The sequence below is a fragment of the Hyperolius riggenbachi genome, chromosome 4, assembly GCF_040937935.1.
Source record: "Hyperolius riggenbachi isolate aHypRig1 chromosome 4, aHypRig1.pri, whole genome shotgun sequence".
Classification (NCBI taxonomy): domain Eukaryota; kingdom Metazoa; phylum Chordata; class Amphibia; order Anura; family Hyperoliidae; genus Hyperolius; species Hyperolius riggenbachi.
The window spans coordinates 89324479-89342212 of NC_090649.1; positions in this window are offsets into that span (position 1 = coordinate 89324479).

The following is a 17734-nucleotide window of genomic DNA, read 5'->3' on the forward strand; positions in this document are numbered from 1 at the left end:
CTACAGTATTAGCTCTCTATTGGTCCTGTGCTTATAATAATCACTCCTACAGATACTTTGAACAGTGGTAATCATTAACAAGCTGTTTCCCATCCCCTAATTGTACCTCTGATGCTGTAGTTGCCAATGGCAGGTTTTTGTGCGCCATATCAATTGTTATGTATAGAGTGCTTAGGGGGCCCCAATGTAAAACTTGCATCGGTGCCCACAGCTCCTTAGCTACGCCACTGAGTACGTGGCTGTGCAGCGGACCTACTGGTGACACCTCCACGGCTTGCAGGCAGGCCTGCTGCCACCTCCTCTCGTCCTGCTACATCCTCTTCGCTGTCGTCATCATCATCCTCCTCCTCGGCAGAGTGGCAGTTCAACTCGACTGGTGCTGCGATCTCCTCTCCAGCTACACAGCCCCAGCTCCCCAGGGCCTATGCTGCATGCCAGGTACGACGGTGTCACGCCATATTAAACATGTCTTGCCTCAAAGCGGAGAGTCACACTGGAGCAGCTCTCCTGGCTGCTCTTAACAAACGGGTGGATCAGTGGCTGACCCTGCACCAACTGGACATTGGCAACGTGGTGTTTGACAACGGCAGCAATCTCATTTCGGCTTTGAATTTGGGAAAGTTGACGCATGTTCCCTGCATGGCACATGTGCTGAATCTCATCATTTAGAGATTTGTGTACCCAGGCTTACAGGACATCCTGAAGCAGGCCAGGAAGTTGTGTGAGCATTTCAGGCGGTTTTACACGGCCATGGCACGCTTTGCGGATATTCAGCAGAGAAACAACTTGCCAGGGAGACGCTTGATTTGCAATAGCCCGACTCGCTGGAATTCGACCCTGCTGATGTTCGACCACCTGCTACAACAGGAGAAAGCCGTCACCCAGTATCTCTGCAACTACAGTAGAAGGACACAGTCTGGGGAGATGGAGATGTTCTGGCCGAAGAACTGGACACTCATGCGAAATGCCTGCAGGCTCATGCGGCCATTTGAGAAGGTGACAAACATGGTGAGTCGCAGTGAAGGCACCATCAGCGACTTGATCCTGTATGCTTTCTTCCTGGAGCGTGCCGTGCGTAGAGTGGTGAGCATGAACAGGAACAGCAGGAAGAGTTGTGGGATCAATTCTCATCAGAACCAGATGTTTCCTCAACACTTGCGGCAGCACAGAGGGGGAAGGAGGAGGAGGATGAAGAGTCGTGTGGGAAAGAGGATTCAGACTCAGATGATGAGGAAGGTGAGGTTTTTTTTTGGAGGAGGAGGCGGCAGAAGAACAACCGCAGCAGGTGTCGTAGGGGTCTTGTGCTGCTCAACGTTCCTGTGGTATTGTTCGTGGCTGGGGGGAGGAGGAGATCTTATCTGACGTCACTGAGGAAGAGCAAGAGGAGATGGATAGTATGTCTGAATCCAAATTTGTGCATATGACATCTTTAATGCTGTACAGCCTGTTGAGGGACCCCCGTATAAAAAAACTCAAGGGGAATGAGCTGTACTGGGTGGCCACGCTACTAGACCCTCGGTATAAGCACAAAGTGGCAGACATGTTACCAACTCACCTGAAGGCAGAAAGGATGCTGCACATGCAGAACAAGCTGGCAACTATGCTTTACAGTGCATTTAAAGGGATACTGTAGGGGGTCGGGGGAAAATGAGTTGAACTTACCCGGGGCTTCTAATGGTCCCCCGCAGACATCCTGTGTTGGCGCAGCCACTCACCGATGCTCTGGCCCCGGCTCCAGTTCACTTCTGGAATTTCTGACTTTAAAGTCAGAAAACCACTGCGCCTGTGTTGCCACTTTAAGGGTGATGTCACAGCACAACGGAATAAAGGTACCACTGCCAGTAATCCTCCTCCCATTGTCCACGCAGGCAAGGACAGGACGCTCCAGCGATCTCATGGTGATGTCGGACATGCGGACATTCTTTAGTCGAAAGCCTCGCCTTAGCCCTTCCTGATCCACCCTCTACCAACGCCTCGACTGGCAGGTAGCAGACTACCTGGCCTTAAGTGTGGATGTAAACACTGTGAGCAGCGATGAACCCTTGGACTACTGGGTGCGCAGGCTTGACCTGTAGCCAGAGCTGTCACAATTTGCCATCCAACTTCTGTCTTGCCCTGCCTCAAGCGTCCTGTCAGAAAGGACCTTCAGCGCAGCTGGAGGCATTGTAACTGAGAAGAGAAGTTGCCTAAGTCACAAAAGTGTTCAGTACCTAACCTTTATCAAAATGAATGAGGCATGGATCCCGGAGGGCTACTGCCCACCCGAAGACTAAGTCAGTCCCCACACACAGCATCTCTGCCTGCACGCCGTGTGACTGGCTGCCTGCCCCAAAACTAAGTCGCTCCCCACACAGCATCTCTGCCTGCAGGCCGCTTGACTGCCTTCTCCGAAACCACCAACAGGGTCCAGGACACCAGGCGGATTCCTGAATTTTTAAGGCTGCTGCTAGCTGTGGCCGCTATAATAATTTTTCAGGTGCGTGTACATGCCTGCCTAATTTTTCTGGCTGCACTGCAGCTGCAACAACAAAACAAAAGGGATGTACATGTGCCAATTCCCCTTCGTGATCGTTACCTTGCCGCGGTGAAGGGGCTTGCGTATCACAATGAAGCAATGACCGACGGCTATATGAGTGTCTCGGGATGCACACCCACGATAATAAGGTCGTTGCTTCATTGTGACAGACCAAATTTGATCAGCTGGATACTCAGTCACTGTTGTTCTTTCATTGAACTACCTCAGCCCGACCATATGGGCTGGAAAGCTGCCATCACCTGCACTCTCGTCATGGTGCGCACCAGTCCAGCACGGCCGTCACTACACAAACAGCTGTTTGCAGTCACTGCATACCTTTCACTGCATCTGTGACTGCACATTGCATTATACCTGGCAGTCAGTGCATACCTTTCACTTGAATGGATGGCAGACTTGCCCTCCATAACAGATTGTCGTTAAAGGTATTAAAGTTTATTAGTCTCATATAAAGCAGGGCCTTGAAAGTTCTCCTGTATTGTTATTTTTTGTCACTAATTTGGGACTTGCATGCCATGCCTGCTGCCTTCCTTGGATGTGTGGTGTTAGCCGTTTCTCAGGCTCCAACTCCGGACCGGAATCGAACCCTGATTCCCTGGCCATTACCCGTGGTCACCATGGTACTGAGAAAGTACCATTGAAAGTTTCACACAGTTGAATGAATGGCAGACTTGCCCTCCATAACAGATTCTCGTTAAAGGCAAGTAGTGTCATCTCTGGCACACAGCGCTGGGTCAAGGGTACATCTGACCACAGATGCCTGGTCTGCAAAGCACGGTCAGGGCAGGTACATTACTTATACAGCAAATGGGTCCTTACTTGGATGTGTGGTGGTAGCCAGTTCTCAGGCTCCCACTCCGAACCGGAATTAAACCCTAATTCCCTTAGCCATTACCTGTGGTCACTATGGTACTGAGAAAGTACCATCGAAAGTTTCACACAGTTGAATGAATGGCAGACTTGCCCTCCATAACAGATACTCGTTACAGGTACTGAACAGCCAGCAGAAAAAGTAATAAGAAAAAAATAGATGTAAGCTTTAACTATGGTAGAGAAAGAACCATCAAAAGTTGATAAGGCAGTCAGACATTACCTGACATCACTGAGTGAGGAAGAGCAATCTCGCCATGGTGCGCAGTAGCCTAGCACGGCTGTCACTACACAAACAGCTGTTTGCCATGCGCTACACAGTGAGTTTAGTGTGTCAGTGTGAAGCAGTACACGAATTACACTCCCTGATTGATGTATACACATGCAAGATGTTTTAAAGCAATGTAGGCCTCCAATTTAGCAATAAAATGTGAATTATGCCCTTAAAACGCTGCTTTGCGTCAAATCCAGATTTTTCACCGGGACTTTTGGCTTGTATCCCACTCCGCCATGCCCCCCTCCAGGTGTTAGACCCCATGAAACATCTTTTCCATCACTTTTGTGGCCATCATAAATGTTTCTAGTTTTCAAAGCTTGCCTCCCCATTGAAGTCTATTGCGCTTTTCGAAAGTTCGCGCGAATCAAACTTTTGCAGAAGTTCGCGATCGCATCTCTAGTGCTCAGTAACAGCCGACCTTGCTAGGTTGCCGGCTGCTATGGAGGTGACCCCGGGAGACCAGCTTGGAGCGGAGCTGTGTGAGCGACACATAGCCTTCCAAGAGCTGGAGGAAGCCCCAGGCAAGTAGATCTCATGTTCTTTAAATCCCCTAATGTTTTCTTTAAGATAAGTTTAGTGAATCAAACCCCAAGTCACCTTACAGGACACCCGAGGTGAAAATAAACTAATGACTTTTTAAGATATTCCAGTTTTATTTCATATTTAAATCTACTTAAGTTTTTACTGTTTTATTGTTTTTGCTCAATGACACATTCATTGAAGTATGCCAGAGCTAAAATCTATGAATTATTGACCATTTTTTCTCTTTCCTGCTCTCAGAAGCCATTTTCTGCTAGGAAATTGTTTTATAGTTGTAATTTCTTATCAGTGAGGGTCACACTGTAGACTGAAATAGTCCTGACTATACTCTTTCAGGCAGAGAAAGAAAAAAAGAAACACAGCATAGTTATTTGTGTGCTAGGCACTGTACATACACATGTCTATCTCATCATGTCACATGCCACTTCGGGTATCCTTTAAAAGTATAAACAGGACAAGAGCACTTTGAAGATCAGTTTCCATCACCATTTACTGAACAAGATAGACCGTTCCGTATCCTGCGATAAACTCAGCACATGCTGACAGCTTAGCGGTGGATGGAAGAATCTGTTAGATGGACAGACCGTGAAGACACAGGCTGACTGACACTGCCTGCAACAGATGGATGACCACTGAGAGGGCCCCATAAAAAAATAACAACCTGTATTTACTTTCCTAATTGAGGACGTTGTTTAATTTGTTTTACCAGCGCTGCATTGCCATTATTTACAGCTGTCCCCGAGTTAATTTTGTAGAACCTAGTTATGTGTAATACCGGGGTAATGGTTAATGTAGCTGAACTGCAAACATTACTCTCCAAGGGTCGCACAATGGCCGTTCATGAATCTGTGATATTGGACAGTCTGCAGATTAATGTTCATGGTTAGAGCTAGTGTTGGGCGAACATCTAGATGTTCGGGTTCGGGCCGAACAGGCCGAACATGGCCGCGATGTTCGGGTGTTCGACCCGAACTCCGAACATAATGGAAGTCAATGGGGACCCGAACTTTTGTGGTTTGTAAAGCCTCCTTGCATGCTACATACCCCAAATTTACAGGGTATGTGCACCTTGGGAGTGGGTACAAGAGGAAAAAAAAATTAGCAAAAAGAGCTTATAGTTTTTGAGAAAATCGATTTTAAAGTTTCAAAGGGAAAACTGTCTTTTAAATGCGGGAAATGTCTGTTTTCTTTGCACAGGTAACATGTTTTTTGTCGGCATGCAGTCATAAATGTAATACATATAAGAGGTTCCAGGAAAAGGGACCGGTAACGCTAACCCAGCAGCAGCACACGTGATGGAACAGGAGGAGGGTGGCGCAGGAGGAGAAGAAGGCCACGCTTTGTGAGACACAACAACCCCGGCCTTGCATGAGGGCAAGAAGCGTGCGGATAGCAGGCTTTGTACCGCCATGCAGTCATAAATGTAATAAAGATAAGTGGTTCAATAAACAGGGACCACGCGGCAACGCTAACCCAGCAGCAGCAGACGTGATGGAACAGGAGCAGGCGCAGGAGGAGAAGGCCACGCTTTGTGAGACACAACAACCCAGGCCTTGCATGAGGGCAAGAAGCGTGCGGATAGCATGCTTTGTACCGCCATGCAGTCATAAATGTAATAAAGATAAGTGGTTCAATAAACAGGGACCACGCGGCAACGCTAACCCAGCAGCAGCAGACGTGATGGAACAGGAGGAGGCGCAGGAGGAGAAGGCCACACTTTGTGAGACACAACAACCCAGGCCTTGCATGAGGGCAAGAAGCGTGCGGATAGCATGCTTTGTACCGCCATGCAGTCATAAATGTAATAAAGATAAGTGGTTCAATAAACAGGGACCACGCGGCAACGCTAACCCAGCAGCAGCAGACGTGATGGAACAGGAGCAGGCGCAGGAGGAGAAGGCCACGCTTTGTGAGACACAACAACCCAGGCCTTGCATGAGGGCAAGAAGCGTGCGGATAGCATGCTTTGTACCGCCATGCAGTCATAAATGTAATAAAGATAAGTGGTTCAATAAACAGGGACCACGCGGCAACGCTAACCCAGCAGCAGCAGACGTGATGGAACAGGAGGAGGCGCAGGAGGAGAAGGCCACGCTTTGTGAGACACAACAACCCAGGCCTTGCATGAGGGCAAGAAGCGTGCGGATAGCATGCTTTGTACCGCCATGCAGTCATAAATGTAATAAAGATAAGTGGTTCAATAAACAGGGACCACGCGGCAACGCTAACCCAGCAGCAGCAGACGTGATGGAACAGGAGCAGGCGCAGGAGGAGAAGGCCACGCTTTGTGAGACACAACAACCCAGGCCTTGCATGAGGGCAAGAAGCGTGCGGATAGCATGCTTTGTACCGCCATGCAGTCATAAATGTAATAAAGATAAGTGGTTCAATAAACAGGGACCACGCGGCAACGCTAACCCAGCAGCAGCAGACGTGATGGAACAGGAGCAGGCGCAGGAGGAGAAGGCCACGCTTTGTGAGACACAACAACCCAGGCCTTGCATGTGGACAAAACGCGTGCGGATATAGCAGCAATGCTTTTTGCCGCCATGCAGTCATAAATGTAATACAGATGAGAGGTTCAATAAACAGGGCCCGGAAACGCAACACCATCCCAGATGTTCATTGGTCATGTTACTTGGTTGGGGTCCTGGAGTGTTGCGTAGTCATTTCCAATCCAGGATTGATTCATTTTAATTTGAGTCAGACGGTCTGCATTTTCTGTAGAGAGGCGGATACGCCGATCTGTGACGATGCCTCCGGCAGCACTGAAACAGCGTTCCGACATAACGCTGGCTGCCGGGCAAGCCAGCACCTCTATTGCGTACATTGCCAGTTCGTGCCAGGTGTCTAGCTTCGATACCCAATAGTTGAAGGGTGCAGATGGATGGTTCGACACAGCTACGCCATCTGACATGTAGTCCTTGACCATCTTCTCCAGGCGATCGGTGTTGGAGGTGGATCTGCACGCTTGCTGTTCAGTGGGCTGCGGCTGCATGGGTGTCAGAAAATTTTCCCACTCCAAGGACACTGCCGATACCATTCCCTTTTGGGTACTAGCTGCGGCTTGCGTTGTTTGCTGCCCTCCTGGTCGTCCTGGGTTTGCGGAAGTCAGTCTGTCTGCGTACAACTGGCTAGAGGAGGGGGAGGATGTCAATCTCCTCTCTAAAGTCTCCACAAGGGCCTGCTGGTATTCTTCCATTTTGACCTGTCTGACTCTTTCTTCAAGCAGTTTTGGAACATTGTGTTTGTACCGTGGATCCAGAAGGGTATAAACCCAGTAATTGGTGTTGTCCAGAATGCGCACAATGCATGGGTCACGTTCAATGCAGTCTAGCATGAATTGAGCCATGTGTGCCAGAGTCCTACCAGAATCCTCATCATCCTCTTGTGAGCGTTGTGATAGTTGTTGTGATGCATCATAGTCGTCACCTTCCTCCTGGTCTGCTTCTGCTGACCATTCGCGTTGAATTGTGGAAGTCCAACGTGCACCGCTCTGGCCCTCGTCAGTGGTGGCATGAAATTCCTGCTCCAACTCCAGCTGTTCCTCCTCCTCTTCTTCGTCATAGCTGCTGGGGCCAGCGTTCCCTGAGGCGGATGGCCTGATGTTGGTACCATCACGCTGATCGTTTTCTCCTTCAGATTCCCCCAGTTGCATCATGACAGCTGTTTCCTTGATTTTTAACATCGACCTCTTCAGTAAACACAGCAGTGGTATGGTAATGCTGACTGAAGAGTTGTCACTGCTCACAAGCAACGTGGATTGCTCAAAATTTTGGAGGACTTGGCAGAGGTCCAACATGTTGGCCCAATCGGATCCACAGAAGCTTGGCAGCTGGCCGGATGCGCCTCGGTACTGCGCCGTCATGTACTGGACCACTGCACTCTTCTGCTCGCAAAAGCGGGCTAGCATGTGCGGCGTAGAATTCCAGCGCGTAGGGACATCACACAGCAAGCGATGGTGGGGGAGATTGAAGCGCTCCTGCATCTTGGCGAGTGCCCCCGAAGCAGTACTGGAATTTCTACAATGTTTGGACACTCGACGCACCTTCAACAGCAGATCGGGCACGCCTGGGTATGTCCTCAGGAACCGCTGAACTACTAGGTTCATCACGTGCGCCAGGCAAGGGATGTGTGTCAGCTTAGCCAACCTTAAAGCGCGAATGAGATTACTCCCATTATCACACACAACCATGCCCGGTTTCAGGTCCAGCGGTGCCAGCCACAAATCCGTCTGTTCCTTTATTCCCCTCCAAATTTCCTCCCCTGTGTGCTGCTTATCCCCAAGGCAGATTAGCTTCAGCAACGCTTGCTGACGCATGCCAACAGCTGTGCTGCACTGCTTCCACGATCCTACTGCTGCTGGGTTAGCGTTTCCGGATGAGGTACAGCTTTGAGATGCGTTGGAGGAGAAGGAGTCAGAGAGGTAGGTGCTGCTGTTATCCAGTGGGAGGGACGGCGGTGCAGCTGTTTGTGGCGTGGGCAACACCCGTGCCGTAGCAGGTGAGGAATCGCTGCCAGGCTCCACAAGGTTCACCCAGTGCGCGGTAAGGGAGATGTATCGACCCTGGCCGAACGCACTCGTCCAGGTGTCAGTGGTGAGGTGAACCTTGCAGGCAACGGCATTCTTCAAGCTTCGGGTTATTTTGCTGACCACGTGCTCATGCAACTCAGGCACTGCAGAGCGTGCAAAGTGGTAGCGGCTGGGAACCACGTAACGTGGGATGGCCACTGACATCATGCCCTTGAAGCTGTTTGTCTCCACCAATCGATATGGCAGCATTTCGCAGGCCAGAAGCTTGGCTATGCTGGCTGTTACTGCCACGGCCCGGGGGTCATTTGCTGGCAATTTCCTCTTGCGCTCAAACATCTCCGACACAGACAACTGAACCGTAGCGCTGCACACGGAAGGGCTGTTGGTTGTTGTGTTTGATGAACACTGGGAGACCTCAAGAGCACTACTCCGGAAAGTGACAGTGTCAGCGTCGTCTGATGTTTGTGAATGTTGTGAACCACGCAATGGCTGGGCTACTGCTGCTGCTGAGGCGGGTCTGGTGGTGAGTCTGGTGAACCCAAGGGAGGCAGTGTTGTTTCTGGTACCCTGTCCTGACGCGTTTGCCCAAAGAGTGGGATGTTTGGATAGCATGTGACGGCTCATGCTGGTGGTGGAGAGGTTGTTAATATTTTTCCCCCTGCTCAGGCGGGTCTTGCACACCTTGCAAATCGCCATGGTAACATCCTCAGTGCAGTCTTCAAAGAAAGCCCAGACTTTGGAGCACCTGCCTCCTTGCTGGCGATTTCTGTTTGCTCCTCTTTTGCCTCTCACTTGAACTTCCACGCTTGTGGTGCCTGAAATTGCGCGCCGCCTACCTTGTGGCACAAGGCGAACTCGTGCAGCAGTGTGTTCTTCAACAGACTCATCTGTGCTGCTGCTACGACGGCGATGTTCTCGTTCACAAACAAAATCTGGGTCTCTGTCCACATTGTCCATACCCTCCTCTTCCATCTCCTCAAACTCGTCATATGTCATTGTGGGCCACCGCCGTGGAGTAGAGCTCCCCACAACAACCTCTGCGCAGCACACTCCAACGTCGTCTTCCAGATCTTGTCGGCCGACCTCCTGCAATTGCAACCCCTCCTGCCCAAATTGCTCTGGGATTTGGGTTTCCGAGTCCTCTTCGGACTCGCCTTGTATTTCAGTGCGCGGTGCATTTCCCACAGTTAACGGTTGTGAATCCAGGCACAACATTTCTGGCTGTTCCTCCATTGACCTTTGAAAGGTGGAAGTTTGTTGGGCTGGGAATAGCTCCTGCGAATACCCCATTGTGTCCTGAGGTAATTCATCGGACTGGTTATCTGGCAGTTGTGTGCGTGGTGTCGCTGCCGGTTGTGTCAGCTTTGTGCCCACTGGCTCCTTGTAACTGGCTGAGGACTCGGACCTCGTGCGTGATGTGCTGGTGCTGCTTAACCCACTGCTGGACGCTTGAGAGGTCATCCAAGTAATTATCTGGTCCTGTTCTTTTGGATTTGTGAGGGTTGTTGTCCTGGACAACATGGGCGGTATTGAGTGGGTTTTCTTGGGTGCTCCCCTGTGGCCTGTACGTGAACCGTCAGGGGAAACACCTCTTCCCTTGCCCCTCCCTCTTTCACCGGATTTCTTCCTCATTTCACTTATCCTTACAGTACACGCTGACTGGCAGCAGTACAGTGGCAGTACAGAAATGCTATACAGTACCACTATTCCCAGCAGCGACACAGAGCACAATGCTATACAGTGACGGGTGAGCGGTGTACCACTATTCCCAGCAGCGACACAGAGCACAATGCTATACAGTGACGGGTGAGCGGTGTACCACTATTCCCAGCAGCGACACAGAGCACAATGCTATACAGTGGCGAACGAGCGGTGTACCACTATTCCCAGCAGACACAGAACAGTACACAGAATGCTATATAGTGTGGCTGAACGAGCGGTGTACCACTATTCCCAGCAGACACAGAACAGTACACAGAATGCTATATAGTGTGGCTGAACGAGCGGTGTACTACTGTTCCCAGCAGACACAGAACAGTACACAGAATGCTATATAGTGTGGCTGAACGAGCGGTGTACTACTGTTCCCAGCAGACACAGAACAGTACACAGAATGCTATATAGTGTGGCTGAACGAGCGGTGTACTACTGTTCCCAGCAGACACAGAACAGTACACAGAATGCTATATAGTGTGGCTGAACGAGCGGTGTACCACTGTTCCCAGCAGACACAGAACAGTACACAGAATGCTATATAGTGTGGCTGAACGAGCGGTGTACCACTGTTCCCAGCAGACACAGAACAGTACACAGAATGCTATATAGTGTGGCTGAACGAGCGGTGTACCACTATTCCCAGCAGACACAGAACAGTACACAGAATGCTATATAGTGTGGCTGAACGAGCGGTGTACTACTGTTCCCAGCAGACACAGAACAGTACACAGAATGCTATATAGTGTGGCTGAACGAGCGGTGTACTACTGTTCCCAGCAGACACAGAACAGTACACAGAATGCTATATAGTGTGGCTGAACGAGCGGTGTACCACTATTCCCAGCAGACACAGAACAGTACACAGAATGCTATATAGTGTGGCTGAACGAGCGGTGTACTACTGTTCCCAGCAGACACAGAACAGTACACAGAATGCTATATAGTGTGGCTGAACGAGCGGTGTACTACTGTTCCCAGCAGACACAGAACAGTACACAGAATGCTATATAGTGTGGCTGAACGAGCGGTGTACTACTGTTCCCAGCAGACACAGAACAGTACACAGAATGCTATATAGTGTGGCTGAACGAGCGGTGTACTACTGTTCCCAGCAGACACAGAACAGTACACAGAATGCTATATAGTGTGGCTGAACGAGCGGTGTACCACTATTCCCAGCAGACACAGAACAGTACACAGAATGCTATATAGTGTGGCTGAACGAGCGGTGTACTACTGTTCCCAGCAGACACAGAACAGTACACAGAATGCTATATAGTGTGGCTGAACGAGCGGTGTACTACTGTTCCCAGCAGACACAGAACAGTACACAGAATGCTATATAGTGTGGCTGAACGAGCGGTGTACTACTGTTCCCAGCAGACACAGAACAGTACACAGAATGCTATATAGTGTGGCTGAACGAGCGGTGTACCACTGTTCCCAGCAGACACAGAACAGTACACAGAATGCTATATAGTGTGGCTGAACGAGCGGTGTACCACTGTTCCCAGCAGACACAGAACAGTACACAGAATGCTATATAGTGTGGCTGAACGAGCGGTGTACTACTGTTCCCAGCAGTGACACACAATGACTGGGGGGGACCCTGGCTAGCGTGGCTGGAGCGCGAACTACCCTGCCTGCCTACCCAAAGCTAAACCCACAGACAAATGGCGGAGATATGACGTGGTTCGGGTATTTATTTACCCGAACCACGTGACAGTTCGGCCAATCAGAGCGCGTTCGGGTCCGAACCACGTGACCCGTTCGGCCAATCACAGCGCTAGCCGAACGTTCGGGGAACGTTCGGCCATGCGCTCTTAGTTCGGCCATATGGCCGAACGGTTTGGCCGAGCACCGTCAGGTGTTCGGCCGAACTCGAACATCACCCGAACAGGGTGATGTTCTGCAGAACCCGAACAGTGGCGAACACTGTTCGCCCAACACTAGTTAGAGCTACACAGCTACATCTCCCCAGTGGAGACTTTACTGCAAAGCACTTTTCTCCACCAATGGGGTATATTTGGACTGAGTTATAGAAATTCTCTTACTGTATGGCCAGAAAATTGTGACTGTGAAATACAGAGAGAAACACAGGAAGGAAAAAAACACTGCATAAAAAATGCTGATGGCATGCTGACGCGAAGAGGCAGCCAAAAACTATTAGAAAACAGAAAAACAATTAAACGCTTGGCTAAAATAAAGATGAACGGTATCCAAGACGGCAACCGGCAAGCACATTAATTACAGTGCATCACCACGGGCCTATAGCCAAGGAAGAAAATGGGGCCCATCTCCTGGATTCGGCCCAAAACAGACTTGGTGATCACTGCTAACTCAGAGTACATTCACTGACTGAGGCAATTCCACAACACGCTGGTGACATTAGCAATGATTTGCAATGGATAATTTGCAATGTTCAGCTGTTTTGGACCCACTGAATGCAAGTAACGCTTGATGGATTTGCGATTTTGAGATTTTGCTATTGTTTCTTTTTTTTTTTTACACATGTAATTTACATATTTTGATTCAGTCTGTACTGTATTTAAGCAGCACAAAGAGAAAGGATTTAAAGGACAACTATCAAGAAAAATCATAACATTTAAAATACATACTCACATTGGGTCCCTCTAGGTCAGCCTTCGTCTGTCTAGTTGGTATATCTTTTTCTTTTCCTCTGTTTTTGTTTTTTTAATTGTTGTCTGCCTGCCTGGCTTATCACTACTCTTCTGATGTGACTAAGCTTTTATGATATGATATTTTTCTTATATTATGCCCCTTGTGATATCTGTTGTTGCCATAAAGACTGATATGCTGCATTATACTTTTTCTTTCTATATTTACATACTTTTCCCTTTAGATGTACAGTGTTATAAATCAAAAATGGTACAATAAAAATGTTAAAAAGAATGAAAATACATACATACAGTATAAATGTACATTTACATGTATACTGTATATAGTGTTGCTCGGATACAATCCGTGATCACGCCACACATTTTTTTCACTATCCGAATCGATCACTGAATTTAATCACAGATGCGGACGTTATTTTGCATATTCGGCCCATGATTACGGCTGTGATCACGGAAAATATATCCATGTTTATTATAAGCTGAAAAGCCGCCAACTTTATCGTTTAATAGCAAAGCCCCCTTACATGATATAAATACCAAATTTGCAGGATATGTTAAGTAGATTAGTGGGAAAAATAGGATTTTTTTTCAAAAAGACCTTATAGTTTTTGAGATAATCAGTTTTAACCACTTTACCCCCATGCGTACAAATTTATCCATCCCTTTTTCCATCCTTTCACCCCAGGGACGGAGAAATCCGTACTTTCCGCGCTCCTGCCGCTGCCCGCGCTCCCGCTCGCTCTAGCGCGCACTCCCGCTGGTAAACACGCCGCCCGCCCGGAGATCAATGAACGGGAAAATCCATTCCCGTTTGTTGATCTAAGCCCCGCAATGATCCGCTGCTTCTCCGATAAGCAGCGATCATTGTGAAAAAAAAAACTTTCTCAGCCTCCTAGTACTTCCTGCAAGCGTCCTTCCGGACGCTTGCAGGTCGCATTAAAAAAAAGTTACTGTTGCCATCTTGTGGCCAAATAGTAAAGGTACACCCTAAAGCATTTTTTACATACAAATAAATTAGTTTTACACAAAAAATTAACTCCTTACCTCCCACACTCCCCAATTTATTTATTTTTTTTTTGTAATTAAAAAAAAAAATTACAATTAAAAAAAATACATAAATAGTTACCTTAGGGACTGAACTTTTTAAATATTTATGTCAAGAGGGTATAACACTGTTTCTTTATAAACTATGAGCTTGTAATTAGGGATGGACGCAAAACTGAAAAAAATGCACCTTTATTCCCAATTAAAATATTGGCGCCAAACATTGTGATAGGGACATATTTTAAACGATTTTATAACCGGGACAAATGTGCAAATACATTTCATGGGTTTTAATTACAGTAGCATGCATTATTTAAAAACTATAAAGGCCGAAAACTGAAAAATAATACATTTTTTCCCACATTTTTCCTATTTTCCCATTAAAACACATTTAGAATAAAATAATTCTTGGCATAATGTCCCATCTAAAGAAAGCCTAATTGGTGGCGAAAAAAACAAGATATAGTTAATTTCATTGTGATAAGTAATAATAAAGTTATAGACGAATGAATGGAAGGAGCGCTGAAAGGTGAAAATTGCTCTAGGGTTCAAGGGGTAAAACCCCTCAGTTGGTAAGTGGTTAAAGGTTCAAAGGGAATTTCAAAGGAAAAAGTATACATGTAAATGCGGTAAATACATTAATTGTCATTTACCGCATTTAAATGTATACTATTTTTCTTTGAACCTTTAAAATCCATTATTTCAAAAACGTTAAGGTCTTTTTGAGAAAAAAAAATCCCCACTGTTCTACTTAACATATCCTGCAAATTTGATGTTTATAGCATGTAAGGGGGCTTTGCTATTAAAGTGGACCCAAATTAAAAATACAAGATTTCAGAAATAAAATCTATTTTCTAAATTATAATGATAAATAGCAGCCTTTTTCAGCTGCATGATAACAAATATAAAATATTTTACATTTATTGGAGGAACCCCTCCCTTCCTTTCATATTGCCGGGATTTTTCCGGCAAACTGGTGGAGGAGATAAAAAACAAAAACGAAACAAAGGCTGCTACTGATGATGTCACGGGGAGGAGATCTCAGCTTGTGTGAGATTTCACATAGACGACGCCCCTGTGAGGGAGGGTAGCTGATGACAAACACACCCATGATCTAAAACCTCCTACTAAGCTCAGAAGTAATGGCTGCCACCTGTATAACCCTAGTTATGGAAAGAGGAGGGTGAAAAGCATGCACTGAAATGCTCATAGGCTTGAAGGAGTGTTTATTTATATTTGTATGTGTCAGAGTGCTGCAACTAAATATTTTACATTAAAAAAAAATTTGGTTTGGGTCCACTTTAACCACTAAAGTCAGCAGGTTTTAGCGGTATTTAATCATCAATACTTTTTCATTGGAAACTTTAAATTCGATTTTATCAAAAACTATAAGGTCTTTTCGAAAAAAAAGTTGTAACCACTGACCATCTTTATAATCCATGCAATTTTGGTGATTGTAGCATGTATGGGGGCTTTGCTATTAACGTTAAAGTCTAATACGTTATCACGGGCGTGATTGCGGATTCTACAGGCAAACTTGAATCCGTGATCGGGGTATCCGAGCAACACTAACTCAGACATGTACTTAAAGGGAACCTAAACTGAGAAGGATATGGATTTTTCCTTTTAAAATAATACCAGTTGCCTGACTCTCCTGCTGATCTTGTGTCTCTAATACTTTTAGCCACAGCCCCTAAACAAGCATGCAGATCAGGTGCTCAGACTGGATTAGCGGCATGCTTGTTGCAGGTGTGTGGTTCAGCCACTATTGCAGCCAGAGAAATCAGCAGGACAGACCAGCAACTGGTATTGTTTAAAAGGAAACATCCATATCCCTCTCAATTTAGGTTCCATTTAACCACTTGAGGACCTAGGGCTTTCTACCCCTTAAGGACCGGCCACTTTTTTTCCATTCAGACCACTGCAGCTTTCACGGTTTATTGCTCGCTCATACAACCTACCACCTAAATGAATTTTGGCTCCTTTTCTTGTCACTAATAAAGCTTTCTTTTAGTGCTATTTGATTGCTCCTGCGATTTTTACTTTTTATTATATTCAGCAAAAAAGACATGAATTTTGGCAAAAAAATGATTTTTTTAACTTTCTGTGCTGACAGTTTTCAAATAAAGTAAAATTTCTGTATACATGCAGCGCGAAAAATGTGGACAAACATGTTTTTGATACAAAAAAACCCATTCAGTGTATATTTATTGGTTTGGGTAAAAGTTATAGCGTTTACAAACTATGGTGCAAAAAGTGAATTTTCCCATTTTCAAGCATCTCTGACTTTTCTGACCCTCTGTCATGTTTCATGAGGGGCTAGAATTCCAGGATAGTATAAATACCCCCCAAATGACCCCATTTTGGAAAGAAGACATCCCAAAGTATTCACTGAGAGGCATAGTGAGTTCATAGAAGATATTATTTTTTGTCACAAGTAAGCGGAAAATGACACTTTGTGAAAAAAAAAAAAAAAAAAAAAAAGTTTCCATTTCTTCTAACTTGCGACAAAAAAAAATGAAATCTGCCACGGACTCACCATGCTCCTCTCTGAATACCTTGAAGTGTCTACTTTCCAAAATGGGGTCATTTGTGGGGTGTGTTTACTGTCCTGACATTTTGGGGGGTGCTAAATTGTAAGCACCCCTGTAAAGCCTGAAGGTGCTCATTGGACTTTGGACCCCTTAGCGCAGTTAGGGTGCAAAAAAGTGCCACACATGTGGTATTGCCGTACTCAGGAGAAGTAGTATAATGTGTTTTGGGGTGTATTTTTACACATACCCATGCTGGGTGGGAGAAATATCTCTGTAAATGACAATTTGTTAATTTTTTTTACACACAATTGTCCATTTACAGAGATCTTTCTCCCACTCAGCATGGGTATGTGTAAAAATACACCACAAAACACATTATACTACTTCTCCTGAGTACGGCGATACCACATGTGTGGCACTTTTTTGCACCCTAACTGCGCTAAAGGGCCCAAAGTCCAATGAGTACCTTTAGAATTTCACAGGTCATTTTGAGAAATTTCGTTTCAAGACTACTCCTCACGGTTTAGGGCCCCTAAAATGCCAGGGCAGTATAGGAACCCCACAAATGACCCCATTTTAGAAAGAAGACACCCCAAGGTATTCCGTTAGGAGTATAGTGAGTTCATAGAAGATTTTATTTTTTTGTCAAAAGTTAGCGGAAATTGATTTTAATTGTGTTTTTTCACAAAGTGTCATTTTCCACTAACTTTTGACAAAAAATAAAATCTTCTATGAACTCACCATACTCCTAACGGAATACCTTGGGGTGTCTTCTTTCTAAAATGGGGTCATTTGTGGGGTTCCTATACTGCCCTGGCATTTTAGGGGCCCTAAACCGTGAGGAGTAGTCTTGGAACGAAATTTCTCAAAATGACCTGTGAAATTCTAAAGGTACTCATTGGACTTTGGGCCCTTTAGCGCAGTTAGGGTGCAAAAAAGTGCCACACATGTGGTATCGCCGTACTCAGGAGAAGTAGTACAATGTGTTTTGGGGTGTATTTTTACACATACCCATGCTGGGTGGGAGAAATACCTCTGTAAATGGAC